Source organism: Pectinophora gossypiella, chromosome 5 (genome assembly GCF_024362695.1).
Source record: "Pectinophora gossypiella chromosome 5, ilPecGoss1.1, whole genome shotgun sequence".
Classification (NCBI taxonomy): Eukaryota; Metazoa; Arthropoda; class Insecta; order Lepidoptera; family Gelechiidae; genus Pectinophora; species Pectinophora gossypiella.
The window spans coordinates 15,239,463-15,256,287 of record NC_065408.1 but is presented as its reverse complement, the minus strand read 5'-3'; the positions used below and the strand labels follow the sequence as shown (position 1 = coordinate 15,256,287).

Sequence of the window (16,825 nt, the reverse complement as noted above, 5' to 3'; positions counted from 1 at the left end):
TAAATTAATATCGATTTCTAAAGTACATTCTATTTCTCTTTTGTTTTGTATTTTGTTTTTTCCTGTTTGTGCAATAAAGTATTTGTTATGTTTGTTATGTTATGTCATTATTATCCTATATCTGTTAAAAATATGATAATTATTTAACAGCTTACCTCTGTATTTCAAATAATTTCGAAGCTTCCAAATTTAAATATCTTAAGAAATTATATTATTACTTGGGGTATTTTGTCTCGAATCTTCGGTATTTTGTTTCGAGAGCATTTGAAGCGGAATATTTGTGACGATGAGAAGTTATTTTGGGGTAGTTCTCAGTATTGAATCATCGTAACATTTATTGCTCGACTGTCTATTAACACTTGCTCCAAATTCATATTTCACTCTAAAAATAAAGATGCCAAAGTCGCATGCACCGAGAAAAGAATGACAAAAAGTAGAAATATTAAAGACAGACTGAATTAACTCACTCAACATCATTACTTATCATCAGGTGATGTAGTAAAAAAATCTGTCACCCAAAGAAACAATACGTTGAAAGTTGTTGAAAAATATTATAGAGATAGTGCACTTGAAAATATTCCATCACAGTGCAATATTATATTATTATTTCCACTGAAGCAAGGAGGGGTAAGACGAGTGTGTGCGCCTGCGTTTTGCGCGAACGTCTGCGCACCTTAATATATCCTGCGTACCTGACCGCTTCCATCATCATCATATTATTAAAGATCAAAAAGATTGTGTGCTCAAAGGTGGACCACGGAAGAATATGTTTTCCCGTGGTCCACCAGTTTTTTTTTCCGTTTTTATCTGCGATCAGTTAGTCGACTATAAGCAGATCAGGTGTTGGTAGGGCAGTGCAGAGATTACTTTCCCAATGGAACGCTCTCTTCTTTAAGGTAAGACATGCAGTTTATTTGTTCAAGTCCATTACTGCGGCTTTTTTCAGTCGTCTTTGGTGGGTAGGCTTTGTGAGCGTTTCAGCCGGGGGAAGTGTCCACCAGTTGAACTAAATAGGTGAACCTCGGGAAAGAAGGGTAATCTCTAGACCATACTCTACGCTGCTCCATTGCGGGTTGGTGGAGTTTTACAGCTAATAGTCGGAACCAACGGCTTAACGTGCCCTCCCAAGCACGAAATCATCTTACTATTCTGGACAATCAGGTGATTCAAGTCTCCAATGTCCGTACGACACAAAGGACAGTCTCACAAAGTGACTTTGACAATGTCCCCATCGGAGTCGAATCTGGACCTCCAGATCGTAAGCCTGACGCTCTAACTACTAGACCTCGTAAGCTGTTACATAGAAATAATGAATACTAAAAATAAATGAAAATAATCATTGTCACATGCACAGAGGAAAGTACGCCGGGAGAGTGCAGAAATGTAAACAATTTCGCCGACCTTGTTCGTTTGGGCTTGGCACGCTCATTCACATCAGTTACATGAAAATGTTTGAAGAAATACTTGTTGCATTTTCTAAAGAAGTAAACATGCTTTGCGCAAATTGGATTTTGGCCTTGGTTCCTAAAACAGCTGGTAACATAAATGGGTGCATGTAGTTAGGACACACCCCAGACACTACATACAAACAACCTCGTTTTACCACACTTTGACGTTATCGTACAGTCACTAGCAATATAATCTACCCACTTTAGGACTCTGTCGCACTAACATATTTGACATTTAGTAAGACTTACAGTTCAATTTGTCAAAAATTTTAATGTGACATGGTACCAAAGTGTATACATATTAATGCTCGTGACCGTACACGCGCATTTCGTGTGTGTCGTCTGACGCCATACGATTGAAGACTAAACTCCGAGAGGGGGTGAGGTAAAACTAGCTCAGACGCAGGTGGGGAGCAAAGAGTTGCCGTTCTATACGTAGTATTGTTTCTTATTCTATGGTTAGGGTACTATCAAGACTTTCGAAAAGCCATTTGGAATTGACATTTTAAGTCATAATAGATCTATTTCGAGTTTCGCTACAGAACTTGCACTAATGAGATATTAATTTATCTTAATTGCAATTTTCACTAACACAGTTGGCTCGACCATTATAGACGGCGATACGGATCACCACCTATCACGTCGGTCTAACAGAAAGCTCAGTGAGGTTTGGGTACTAAGTTCATCTTTGCCTACCCTACTGGTTATAGTCGTGAGCTTATGTGATGCTATGTTGGTATAAATCTATTTTTCTATACACGTGTTTAATTTATTTGCATAATAGAATCTTAAATATCAGATATCTAAAGTCGATAAAATTCGCCTAAATATGGAATAATGTGACATTTTTATCGTAAGTGGTTCGTAATTACCGGAAAGAGATGGCTATCTCCTTCATTTGGAGACATATCGTAACCAAGTAGTAGGCCCACATGTCGTTAAATTAATATATTTGTGTAATAGATGTCAAAAATAAAGTTCGCAACACACAGATGCGGTATCGCGTTCGTTTTGCGACGCACAGCCGAGTTTGTACGAAAATGCGCCGCGCACAAAGTTGGGCCGAAAATCGGCTTAGAAATTTGAATTTAGAGTTTGCTTTTTGCCGGGTATTCCTTTTGCTGGCTATCACTTTTTCTTCTTCTTTTCGTTTCGATGGCATTCACATTTTTTCAGCCCAACACGGTAATGCAGGGTTTGTTGCTCCCGGCGTAAGCATCACTTCCGTTGAGTACTCATCGGATAACGGTACATAACATTGACACCCGAATTGAAATCCTTAAGTTTCGAACCCGATAAAAATCCGATTTCCAGCCCACCGTGTGTCGCCACGAATATTTTTGAAAAACGCTACAAAGTTTCCCGACCCGGAACTTTGCGTTTATCTACTATCTACTCAGCGTGTATGCAACCACTGCTGGGTATATATAATAATAATAATTTATTTATTCAAGTATAAAGACTCATAGGGTTAGTATATCTTACATGTTAGTAAACAGTACAAACCAGAGTTAGAAATATTTGGTAAGTACGTAAGTCGGCCTGGTCGAGACCAGCAGAGGCAGAGGCACCTCCCCACCGGAGATGGCGCAGCAATGACTCACGTAGCATCAGTCGAGCTGGTCCGCGATCATGCCCAGTAGGGCTAATATGCGCAACGTGGTAAAATTATCGATAGATATCTTGTCGAAATTGATAAGCTTGTTTTTTTCCCAAACATGCGTGACACGTGATTTTGTTCATGTTTTGACAGAACGACATCCATAACCACCAATCGATAAACCGACATAATTATTTCGTCAAAATCGATAAAGTGACTGTGATAAAATTTTATCACATGTTAGCCCTTCAGGATAGGCCTCCAACTACTAACTAATCTTTCGCGTATTTTTTTCGGTCCTGTGCAAGTCTCATCTACTATTTACTCGCATACCTCAAACATCAAGCATATCAGATCCGACCGGAAAACGTCTCTTGGCTACCGTGCCTTAATCGCCTAAGTTCATTCGTTGTCTTCCCGTCTTAGGTGGAACTCTGTTTGCATATAGCTTAAACGTCTTTTCCTAAGTGGGTATTGTACTGACCCACAGACCACTGCCCACACTGCAACTTGCGTCACTTCATTCATGTTTTGCCCGTACTTCCGTCGAACCGGTCCATAACACGAGATATAACTGCATTTTGAATGCAAAAACATGTTGATTGGGGAACAACTTTGGATCTCGAATTCTGTAGTTTTACATACAAAACAACGTGATCTTACGATAATATCCAATTGTAATAGTCAGGGGTACGATAAGCTGCAAAAGTCCAATCAGTTTCTTGCAAAGTAATAAATTAACTGGTTGCACTTAAGACCTCCTGGTTACATGTCGTTTTTGTAATAGACCAAAAACACCTACAAAAATATACATTTTATAATTATGACAACTAATGGTTCATAATTTAATACCAGATAATATTTTAAATTATTTATTTATGTAAAAAAGATTATTATAAGATTAATGATTACCTAAATGATAAAAATGTCTGGTATTGAATTGTTCCTCTAGTTATTAAATAACTTGAAATGTATACCCTCATTGATTTAAAAGATGTGTTGCTGTTGCAGTTTCTTGTCATTTCTTCTCCTCAGCCTCAGCCATAACACCTTGCGAAATGACGTAAATTCAAAAATCTTCTGGTTTCACCACTGTTTGAAAATAATTCGCTGGGCTCAGTGACTGAAATTACTCTCTTTGATTGTACATCCATCGCAAGATGAACTATCTATGCATCACCGAGCTTTCTGTTAGACCAACAAGGTGGTGAGCCGTATCGCCGTCTACAATGGTCGAGCCAACTGTGTTAAAAAAAGTAGTTGCAAGAAAACCTCAAAAACTGACAAGTCCCTACAATAACGCAAGTCACAAAATATAATACCATGTTATTTTGAAGACCGATGAAATTATCGGCTATTGCATTATATACTATGGGTGCCTATCTACCTAATAATTTGTAATTTGCCCGAAACTAATTATATTTATTACCGTGAAATGGTTATGTTCGGTACTTTAATAGCGGAATTATAATAACAAACATTAATGCGGTTATGAAAACCATCGAATTCTATACTTAACATAACATAACATCCTGCCTGTATCCCCAAAGGGGTAGTATAGTACTTATATACACCCACCTCGTACGTATATGTTTGTCACATGTAACAGAAGGCTTGTATTCAATGATAAATATCTCTATAGGGTGTTAGTGACATCGTAAAGAATACTGAGAGGGATGATTCAGACCATGATTCTGAGTTAATATCAAGTGGAATTTTCCGTCGCAAAATTCATGAAAATTTTAGTGTTACTTTTTTACAAATACCTCAAAGTTTTTGTTACGGTGTCAGTTACACCCTATATTTTCATTATCTGGAATTTCGGTTTTTCGTACCTATGGTGGAGCATCGTGGTGGAATATTTACCGTAAGTACTTCCTTAAAACCGAGAGACAAGAGAACTTGGAATCCAAAATAATGAGATGGTATTTTAACAAGCAACTCTGCCCTGAATTTGACTCGTTTCAGAGTTCATTAAGAGATGACTTGAATTGCTGCAAAATAAAACGTGCGTCTGACTTGAGGCTGCAGAACAACTTGCATTAACATTTATTGTTTTTTTATACAATATAGGTTCGCGTTAGACCACAATCTCAGTGACGATGTGGTCTAGGCTGGATTAGCAGAACCGGCGCCGCGGCGTGCGTGTATAAAACAATTGATGTGCGAAGAAGCATAAGAAGTATGTCAGGATGAAAACAAATGGAATTCCATAGTCTCTGCTTACCTCAGTGGGAAATAGGAGTTTATGTATGTATGAAAAATAAACTACCGCTGTATTCCGAGCAAATAGTGCCGGCCATGCGAGTCAAATCTAAAAGAAATTGAGTCCAAAATCTACCAACCACCAAGTAACACTAAGTTTTAGTTAAACGTATTATTTTATCCATAAGTACTCTTAATATATTCAGTGTAAAATTTTTACTTTTTTTTATGTGGTTATTGCAGATTTGCCGCAGATGGCATTAACTATTTGGCCGGACAAATGAAGAGGGTTCTTACCCGGTATAAAATTTAAGACAACAGACCTGAGGGTGCCCGGTTGGGCGCGAACCTAGGCTCAAAGCGTCGTCTGATAATATTTGAAATAATTAGTCGACCCTAGTGGGTCGATAGCGATAAGCGTTGAAGGAGGGAAATCGTCGACCACGCAATTCTGAACTAAATTTAATGTAAGCACTGTACCGCTATTGTATCGACTACCGCTAGTACGGAATGGCGAAAGGTGCGCTATGAATATAGGGCAGCAAACTCCAGATGTTCTAGATAGCACAACGGGCTTTGTTCCACTTGGAAACATAGGCTCGGATATTGCAGCTGTTGTATATTCAACCACATATTGCTTGTAACATATCCCTTATTTGTATTTGCGAAATGTTCGAAGGGAAGAGAAGAGCTGGGGTATTGAATTACTTACTTGTTTTGAGTTGAAAGAATTGGGTCATGTACTAGGTACAAGATAAGTTATGAAATTCTGATAATACTAAATAAAAACCTTTTCTTTTTTATATTTAACTAGCATTTTCCCGCGACTTCGTCCGCGTCGCGTATTATAAAAGAGAGATCTTTGTGTGTGTGGGAGTGCATGTCAAATTTCAAGCATCTAACTTATGCAGTTTAGATTTTTTCATACAACATTTTTTTCCTGCTAACTCCCATTTATCAAAATACAGCCATAACTAAACTTTATATTTACTAAGGTGTGCATGCATGCTAGATTGAAAACATCTACTCGTATCTTACGAGGTTTAGATTTTTTCATACAAATGTTTTTTTTCCGCTAACTCCCGTTCCCGTGGGAATTTTGCAATATCCTGTTGCAACTAAGCTTTAAGTTTACTAAGGTACCTGCATGCCAAATTTCAAGCGTCTAACTTAAGTGGTTTAGATTTATTTAGTAATTTTAATCAAGAAAAACGCAATAATAAGTCCGACATTTTATCGCGTTTTCTATGACGTCACAGTGTGCGTTTCATACGAATTCCATAGTAATTTCGTGTTTTGACGTTTAGTAAAAGTGACTGATTTGACTAGTTGGAAACTAGTCTGTTGCCCACGCTACACAGCTGATGCCACGAATTTTTATGGAAACATGACGTTATCTCGTGCTAGTATCGTTTGGTATGTCAATAGTTTGGATAACAGGAAGATAACACATATAATCTGCTAAAGACATCCTAAAATAGATATGTTTCAAGCATCTGGAGGGTATGGATAGAGTTGCTCTGTGTATTGATGACCGCTGTTAAGCTAGTATTTATGAGTAGTCTATGTAGGAGCTATCTTTCAAGCAGAAAAAAGGAGAAAGTAAAATGAATGATCGTCAATAGCTAATAAAAAAATAGCGGGAAGGTTCATTATGTAGACCAAGAGGAATTAAAATTCTTTCCCTATACAATATCTTCTTCGGTCACTGGACAAGCCATATTTTTTATTGCTGCCAGATATCTCCTCGATGTCATATTATATTCTCAAGTCATCTAGAATATTCTATCACATTTTTTTAGAAAATATCTATTCGATAACATTTTTTGTTCTCCCACAGCTATTCTTGACTTCTGGGTTGGCTGGAAGAGATCTCTCTTAGAGATAAGTCCTCCCTTGTTAACGTCCATTTCATGTTTGGAATGTGACTAGATGTTAAGTGCAATAAAGAATACTAAAACTAGCAAGAACAAAAGGTTTCAAACAAATCCACCCGTGTGTCTTTACTTAGGGTCGTGGTTTCCAACTGTTTCCAATTACGGTTAATCGCCTTTCACCGACGACTGTGAGATCCTATCGTGCATGTTTTTACTATAAAACGGTTACTCCTGCGATTAATCTCTGCCATAATTTCCGCAGCATCTATTAAGATCGAGATTGGTAGCTTTATTCCTTGACATGAAGCTGTGAAAACTGTTATGGCGATTATTAGTGTGATGCTCTGTCGCGGGGCACCTCCAATTCAGTCTTCTTCTTTTTATCGTGTGGTGTCAGGGTTATGATTGAGCCGCCAAAGGCCCCTGACATGGCTCACGATTAACGGCTTAAGGTGCCTGCCGAAGCACGGATCAGCCTGTAATGTCCTAACCAAACTAGGGATCACAAACTTAGGGTTATTCATGTGTTTTAAACTTAAATCGTTGACAATCATCCGTCCCTTTCCTTTTCGGCGGATAAGAAAATGACGGGTATAACTTAAAATAAAATTTGGTGTCTGCAAGAATCGGGGCCAATGTATACTTATACGTAGCTAAAAACACCAATAACGCTGTTGTGAAAGACGCGTCTGTCTAGAAGTTCTATTGAAGTTAGAAGCAATAGACAAAGTTAGAATTTAATTGGCCGAGCCGCGGGGACTAACTAGTTTTCCAACTGTTGTTAGTGGTCCAATAACTAGCACTAAATAACTAAAACTAACAATTCGGACATGCGATTTTGTTGGGCAATAACCGCAGTTAATGTGTAGAAATACCAGAAGTCTAAATATAATAATCTACATGCGTACCCGATACCGACCCCGCCGGCGTGGTCGACGATTTCCCCCAATCAGCGCTTATCGCTATCGACCCACTAGCGTCAATTAATTCTTTCAAATATTTTTCCTTTCAGACGACGCCCTGATCGGAGGTTCGCGCCCAACTGGCCACCCTCAGGCTTGTTGTCTTAAACGTTGTACCGGGTGAGAGCCTTCAGCGCGGGACATTTGTCCGGCCAAAAAAGTCACGTCAAAAAAAATACTCACTCTCGTAATCCCTAAAGGTCCTACCTCACTAGGATACCATGCTTGACCGTTGGAAATTATTCGCTGTTTAGTTGCTGGCAACAAATTGGTTGCGTAAATAGGTGAGTTATCCTTTTTACAACAGCAGCATACAGGGTGTTAGTGACATTGTAACGAATACTGAGGGGAATGATTCTGACCATGATTCTGAGTTGATATCAAGTGGAATTTCCTGTTCTATACTTTTGCGATGGAAAATTCCACTTCATATCTACACAGTATTATGGTCTGAATCATCCCTTTACGATGTCACTTACACCCTGTATATTTTGTTGGTGGCGCAACCGTGGTGGCACACTTGTCTATAGTATCCTAGTGCGATATGGCCCTTAGTTAATTTGTGCGACAGATTTGCTCGGGCTGATAAACAGCTACATGGATCTTTTCTCTCGCTTCAGCACAAAAATGCAATAAAAAAACGAATCTTATAAGTATTATCTTATCAAAAGTTCATAAAAACAACTGCATTGATAACTTAATTTAATTAGTATAATGTAAGTATAATTAGCGTTATCTCGTTGTAAAATATGCAAATGACATAATTTCATGATTTTTTTATTGAATGAGGCATTATTTTCAAATGATAAGAGTATACTATCACTGTTAATTGAGACGTTAGTTAGGTAGTTAGAAAACATAAGCAAGTATTCGGTACAAAACTTCTGATCTTTGGAATTCCAATTATCTACCTACATAATATACTTTATTATACCACGCATAACGGTTATTTTACAAGGAAGAATATGAACTCTGTTTTCTTTACCTAAGACATTTTTAAATGGCAATATCAATGGACAAAGCATTCTTTTTTATGGACTATTTTTTGATTTTGTTAGCTTTGACCAGTCTAGATGTGTTGTAGTTGGCGTTGGAGAGGGTCTGATGATGGAACCAAAAGGTGGATAGCGAAGTCATTAATGGCTAAGAAAGTAGAAGCCGAAGCCGGAATTCATCGATGAATGGCTTTTCGAAATACAGTTCCGCCTTCAATAAACCACGTCAACGGTCTCCTAAAGTATAGTCAATGTGCTTGCGTTTCTTAACAAGATTAGCTATTGCAGCCATATCGTCGCTAATGTCGCGAACTGACGTATCTGCAATTTTTGGCGAAACTGATTTGCACTTTTTGCAATTGTCAATAAGACACAAATTACTTTCGCAAAAAATTACAGATATGCCAGTTAGCAAGTTAGTCACGAGATGAAACCACACTTAGAGCATACCAGCAAAGCTCCTAACCCTAAGAAAAGAGTTAACATAAGAAGCAGAAGCCGCTGTGGACGAAATCGGCTAGGAGATATATAATACCTAACAATTTTATAATGCATTTGGCACAGCTTATTACCAATCTATTATTTATTTTATAAATATATACTTATAGATATCTGCTGGTTCTGCACGGGCTACCGCGCGCGACGCGATTATAAACGCAAGTTACCTATGCGTATATAAAACGTCGTACTATTGGCCGAAGCACGCAGATGTTCGTCGCGTCGCGCGCGGTATGTAATCCGTGTAGGTAGACTCCGCTTTAGCATTCGAGTAATAAGTATATTTCGATTTTGTTTTTCGTTGTAGAACAGGTGTGCCTGGCTAAAATGTTAAATAATAATAAAAAGTGAGACTTAAAAACAAAATAATAAATTTGAATATTGAGTATTATCTAGTTTAGGAGCTTAAGCAAATATACTTGTTTTACTAGTTCGTAAAATTTATTTTTTAATTAAAGTGCGGATTGGTGTCTGCAGAAATGCGTCGCTAATATAAAATATAACACGAACAGTACTAGTTACGCCCATAAATCTTATTGGGATAGGCAGAGCCGAACTCACGACTATTTATAAGTAGTTAGAGATACATACATCCATCGCATGAAAATCATACATACATAAACTCACGCCTATTTCCCACTGGGGTAAGCTGAGACTATGGCATTCCATTTGTTTCGATCCTGACACACTTATCTTGCTTCCTCCACATTCATCAATCGTTTAATATACGCACGCCGGTTCAGAGTAGATAATCGCTCATATATAAGTACAGAAGTAATCCATCTTTTTGGAGAGGCATAATCCTCCCTCCGAATATTAACACAACATAATATAAGCTCACGATTCTCATCCCAATTGGGGTAGTCAGAGGTACATTCGGAGCAAGATGAACTAAGTACCCACGCTCCACCGAGCCGAATATTTAATAACGATAATATTTCAACGCCTATAACATGTAAACATTGTGACAAATATTACAACGCAGTAAAAGATTTACAACCGCATAGCTGCAAGCGATGTCATCTATGCGCACAATGTAATCACTCGCTGAAGACAATAAAACAAAGCACTAAATCAAAGGTTGCTAAGTATAACTTTGATACGGCACTTTAATGTACGGCACTTTGGTGGCCATAAGAGTTGTTAGTGTGGGCGTTAGATGTCTCCACACATATTGTACCAAAGGATTTGTGTGAGTGTCAGCGAAAATGTGTGAGACCGACCGCTATTTGGGTGCCTTCTCTACTCAAATTCAAATTCCAAAATATCTTTATTCAAAAAAATATCTTTACTGATGAATGTGGAGGAAGAAAGACAAGTATGTCAGGATCGAAGCAAATGGATTTCCATAATCTCTGCTTACTGAAATAGGCGTGAGTTTATGTACGTGTCGTGGCCAGACCTTAAAATTGATAATTTCATGATGTGTTCGACCATTTCATGAAATAGCCAACTTAAGTTGACCATATCGTTGATATGTCAACGTTTAACGATATAAAATCAAATCGTTGTAAAATTCATGACTTGACTTATAAATATATTTGTGATAATCACTGACTCGTGTTTAGGGAAACTCATTAGAGCGAAAAGAACTATCGCTCATCGCTTGCAGTAAGACGGACTTACCCCTTCATAATATTCTGCGATTATGCCTTCTTTGTTTCAGCATAATGTCATGCCATTAGCATATTGATTACATATCGGCGCTTACACCCACGGAATTTTTGCATCACTTTCGTCGGAATTTGATACCACAGTTTTTGGAGACGAAATCCAAATCGGATAAGATATAATCTGTGGAATGTGATCATTGGCTAAGAATAACGTCTAAGGAATTGTTTGTCATAACGTAAGCTCACGACTATATTCGAATTAGGGTAATCAGAGGTACATCTATCGCAAGATGAACTAAGTACTCGTGTTCTGCGGTCTCAATACAGGCACAAGTTGTATAAGCCATTGTCAAAATTAACGCTTGCCTCTAATAACTGCTTTCCCATGTGTATAAAAATATTTAATAAATTACTGGATACTTTCAAAGACTGCAAACTCAATAAGTTTCGCGTAGCAGTTAAACTCTGGCTTGCAGATAGATGCTTTTACAGCGTAAAAGAATATTTAGATTACAAATAACAGGTTTTATGTATATAATTTAAAGCATGTATTAAGTGTGTAGATTATTTGTAAAATTGATATTATTATTTGTTATTGTTTTTAAATAATCTGTGTGTATGCCTGAAAAGGCAGTATTTGGTGATACTCAAGGAAAAATAACAGCTGTTTGTAACCTGAATACCATGCACAGAATAAATTTAATTTCATTTCATTTCAGTACCCACACCTCAACGAGCTTTCTGTTAGATCAACGTTATAGGTGGATCGCCGTCTCACCAACCAACCAAACTGTGTTTATGAAAACTTTATTTAATATAAATTAATAAATAAATAAATATTTTTTTATTTACTCTCACAAAAAGTAATGCCATTGTAAATAACAATACATTCTGTGGGAGTCTGGTGCCTGATCTAGGTATGACCCTGTGTTCCAGGTCACCAGGTTCCGACTCCCGGAGGTCACATATACATTAATAATTCATTGGTGCAATTTCGGTGCCAGGGTTCGAACCGGCGCTCCCTGATTGAGAAGCAAGCCGGTGTACTACAGGACCATAGTGACTTTTTTATTAGTGACCGGTGTTTTTTTTTTATAAAACTAAATAAGTACTGGGGGGTTAAAAAGACCACAGCAATGCAATTCATCTAAAAAAGCAATATTGCTATTTGACATTTGTGTGCCTTGCGCACTTACTTTTGAACTTATGCGCAAATGTCGAATTGCAATACTCGTATTGCTTTCTTAGATGAATTGCTTCGATGTGCCGTTTTTAACGCTTCTGATGGCTCTTTACTTATTCTGCTTCTTATCGGTGGAATACCAACCTCATCAACCCTGGCGTCAGGGCTATTACTGAGCCGCCAAAGGCCCCTCACATGGCTCATGTAACGACTACATACATCAGTAAGTAGTAACCGGGATCAACGGCTTAACGTGCCTTCCGAAGCACGGATCATCTTACTTTCGGACAATCAGGTGATCAGCCTGTAATGTCCTAACTAAACCAGGGATCACAAAGTATTTTTTGTGATATGTCCCCACCGGGATTCGAACCCGGGGCCTCCGGATCGTGAGCCCAACGCTCGACCACTGGACCACGGAGGCCGTCTCTTTACTGCTCGTCTGTTATCCTTCAACAGACCTACGACACGAAACGAATCTACTTCCAACCATTATCAGCATAGTAGTACAAATAACCTACACTAGATAAGACCCTTATAGGCATCTGGTAACTAGATACCTGATAGCGATAGTTTATCATACATCCACGTGTGTTTGTAAAATGTTGCATAATATAGAACAATTTCATACAGTAGGTCATTCATTGCACATACAATGGCCCCGAATCCTGCAGAAACTGCCTAATTTTATTTTAAGTTATACCCGTCATTTTCTTAACTGCCAAAAAGGAAAGGGACGGATGATTGACAAATGTTAATTTTAAAATGAAAGAATAATCCGGGCGAATAAAATAGGCATATCGCTCATATGCAATCCATTACATGTGTGCTGTCAACTGAATTCTGTCGTAATTAAAACACATAATAACGGGTTCTTACCGCGTTTAAATGGGGATATGAGACTCCCAGAGAGTCCAGGGAGTCTCATATCCCCATTTAAACGCGGTAAAAACCCGTTATTATGTGTTTTAATTATGATAATAACCGCGTAAACTTAAAACAATGAATTCTGTCGAGTTATTGGCCAATATAAAATTTTGGAAAGGTTTTTTTTCTGCCTAAAATTGGCGTCTGTTTCATAAATTTTATGCCTGTCGATTACCCGTCCCTTTCCTTTGCAGCAGATAAGAACAACTTGTTACTAAGTAGATAAAATTACACTGGACATGATGCAATCCATATTATGCTGAGTTCAGTCGTCATTAAAAACTGATAAAGGACCTAATATCATAGTGCAATGATTTGCATTTTGCGAGACATATGTATAAATGTAATCCTTAAACAATGTTTTATATTTAATATAATCTGTTTAGACAAGACGGTATCTTTAATACCTTTTGTAGCAGCAGTTTGGATTCTAAAATAATCCACCTATATGGCAAATTCGAAAAAATTGATATTTTTATTCAATATCTATCTGTTTTCTATCGTGTGGGTTGTGAGGTGAATTTCCCACCTCATCAACTCTGGTGTCACGGTTATTATTGAGTCGCCAAAGTCCCCTGATATGGCTCATAAAACGACTACTTACTTACATCAGTAAGTAATAACTGGGACCAACGGCTTAACGTGCCTTCGGAAGCACGAATCATCTTAGTTTTTGGACAATCAGGTGATCAGCCTGTTATGTCCTAACCAAACTAGGGATAATAAGGTAATTTTTGTGATATGTTCCTACCGGGATTCGAACCCGGCACCTCCGGATCGTGAGCCCGACGCTCAACCACTGGACCACGGAGGCCGTTATCCAGTCTATTCTCTATACGTTATCCAGTTTATTATCTATCTGTAGATAAATACGACATCGACCGATTATATTGTCTGATCTCAATGTATGCCAAATTGATAACGTCGATTTTCGTGGTTTAATGTACGATAAAGCAATCAAACCATGCAATTTATTAGAAGTTCTGTCAACTTTTGTGTCCGAATTTAAATTCAATAGGTATTTAAGCAAACAAATGTCAAATAGCATTACTGCTTTTTTAGATGAATTGCTTCGTTGTGGCCTTTATGCCCCCGTTTTCATTTATATGAGTTCCTAATACAAAAAATATATTCAGATTTTTTTTTATTTGAATTTGGAATTTTGGCAAACATTATTTTTGTTAGCTTTTCGATTTAATTCAAAAACACTTTATTGCACAAAGATAAACATAACAAATAGGACAAATAGGTACTTAAGAAACAGAAGAGGTACAATCGGCAGAAATCGGAAGCTGTTTTAGTCAAAAAATTTGAAAAGAGAATGCCTACAAACTATTATTGATATCTAATTATTGATGTATACCTAATATGTTTCTTTGCTTCGGAACACTTGTCTATTGATGATGGAATTGTGCACGAAGGTATTAAAGATAATAAATATACTCACTTGTTACCATCTAGACGAGACACTTTGTTCAATGGATCAGATCTGGTCAAATAGTGAATGCCATTTGAGGTAAATCTACAGTAAGCCACGTCCATAAAAAATGCATCAGAAATAATCAGACAATTTGGCTAAAACCTAAAAATCCTGTGATAAAAAACAATATGTATTTCAGGTCATTCTGTTATTTCCTATTGTCGTTTATCACGTTGGTAGCAAATGGGATATTTCGCGTCACTTAAGAGCAAACAGTAAGGCTATTAGCTCACCATTAGCACAGTGTCACGTCTGAGAGTAGGCCTGGAAACTAGCGAATTAGACTCAGCTGTATCTAGACTACTTCAGAATAAACTACATAAACACTTTACAAGGTATTACTTTGAGAAGGTATAAATATATGTACTATTAATTATTAAATAAAAATAAATATATGTACTGTTTTATATTTTAATTGATTTTATTTGTTTTATCTGATATTATTTTATTTATTATTTTAATTTATTTCAGTGTTTTATTATGTAAATTATGGAACATTGTAGTCTGATATAAAGCAATTTAATTTTTTTAAATTTTAATTTAAAGGATAGAACGTCAACAAGCGATGACCTATACAAAAATGTTGGCCTAATGCAAAATGCTGACTACCTGCAAATTGTACCTCCCATTTTCAAAGCGAATAAATGAATTATGAATTATTATGAATTGTACGGCCTCTGTGGTCCAGTGGTTGAGCGTTGGGCTCGATCCGGAGGTCCCGGGTTTGAATCCCTGTGGGAACATATCAGAAAAATCACTTTGTGATCCCTAGTTTGGTTAGGACATTACAGGCTGATCATCTGATTGTCCGAGCTTCGAAAGGCACGTTAAGCCGTTGGTCCCGGTTAGAACTTACTGGTGTAAGTAAGTAGTTGGTACGTGAGCAATGTCGGGGGCCTTTGGCGGCTCAATAAAAACCCTGACACCAGGGTTGATGAGTTGGGGAATTCACCTCACAACCCACACGATAGAAGATGAATTGTATAACTCCGTGAGCAATTCCCTATGCAAATGAGCAAGTAACAAGGCGACCCACTTAATTGACGTGTCAAGTAGCACGCTAAGCAGATGTAAGCTAAATTAGAATAAACGCTCCATACAAACACATAATGTGTGTTGCATGCATAGACTGGAACAAAATGCGTTAATGCATGCATGCATGCGCCGTGTTGTCATGCATGTCGGAGAAGTTGTATAGAGGAAAAATGTAAGTCACTTGTGGGCCTGTGGGCCTGCTTCTCAAACTTGACTTGCACCAATGAGTTATTAATTTATCATAAGTGCAGTTTTCACTAACACTGTTGTCTCGACCATTATATACGGCGATACGGCTCACCATCTATCACGTTGTTCTAACAGAAAGCTCGTTAAGGCGTGGGTGTTTAGTCCAACTTGCCATGGAAGTACCTCTGACGACCCCAATAGGGATATAGTCGTAAGCTTATGATATGTATGTTATGATATGATGTTAAAAATGTAGAGAATCTGTAGCTATAATACGTATAAATACGAATGCAAAAGCAAAATTAAAACTTGGCTATTTAGGTTGGATATTGATGTAACGGACGAACTGTTTAACAGCAAGTAACACACACGCACACACTCAAAAACACACACACACATGCACACACACACACACACATACATAGACACACACACACACACACCCATACACACGCACACATTTTGTTTGTTTAAATATAACCTTAATTTCTTTGATTTTTGTAATTGTTACAGTTAGATTATAATATTACTGTTTCCACAAATATGTACGACGGAACCCTGCCTTCCAAGTCACCATTTTTCCACTTAGTTTGGAAGTCAGTGGACCATCCTATGACTGGCCTTTGCGAAAGTTGCTTTAACTTCAACAATCGCTGACCGAGCGCGTTTACCGCTGCGCCACCGAACTCCTCAAACAACAGAGCTCCTCCTAAAACCCACGTCCATCCCTGGTTTATTTTTTATTTGTAAGGTGGTAAGTGGTTTGTTCAGTACGAATTGTGGGCTTGAATGTTATGTATGTTTGAAGTTTGA

At 37.7% G+C, this 16,825-nt stretch overlaps 1 protein-coding gene across 2 annotated transcripts in view; it reads right to left on the bottom strand.

Moving 5' to 3' along the window:
• LOC126367066 (uncharacterized) overlaps positions 1–16,825 on the bottom strand; it is a 166,472-nt gene that overhangs the window by 103,461 nt on the left and 46,186 nt on the right. The window lies entirely within an intron of this gene.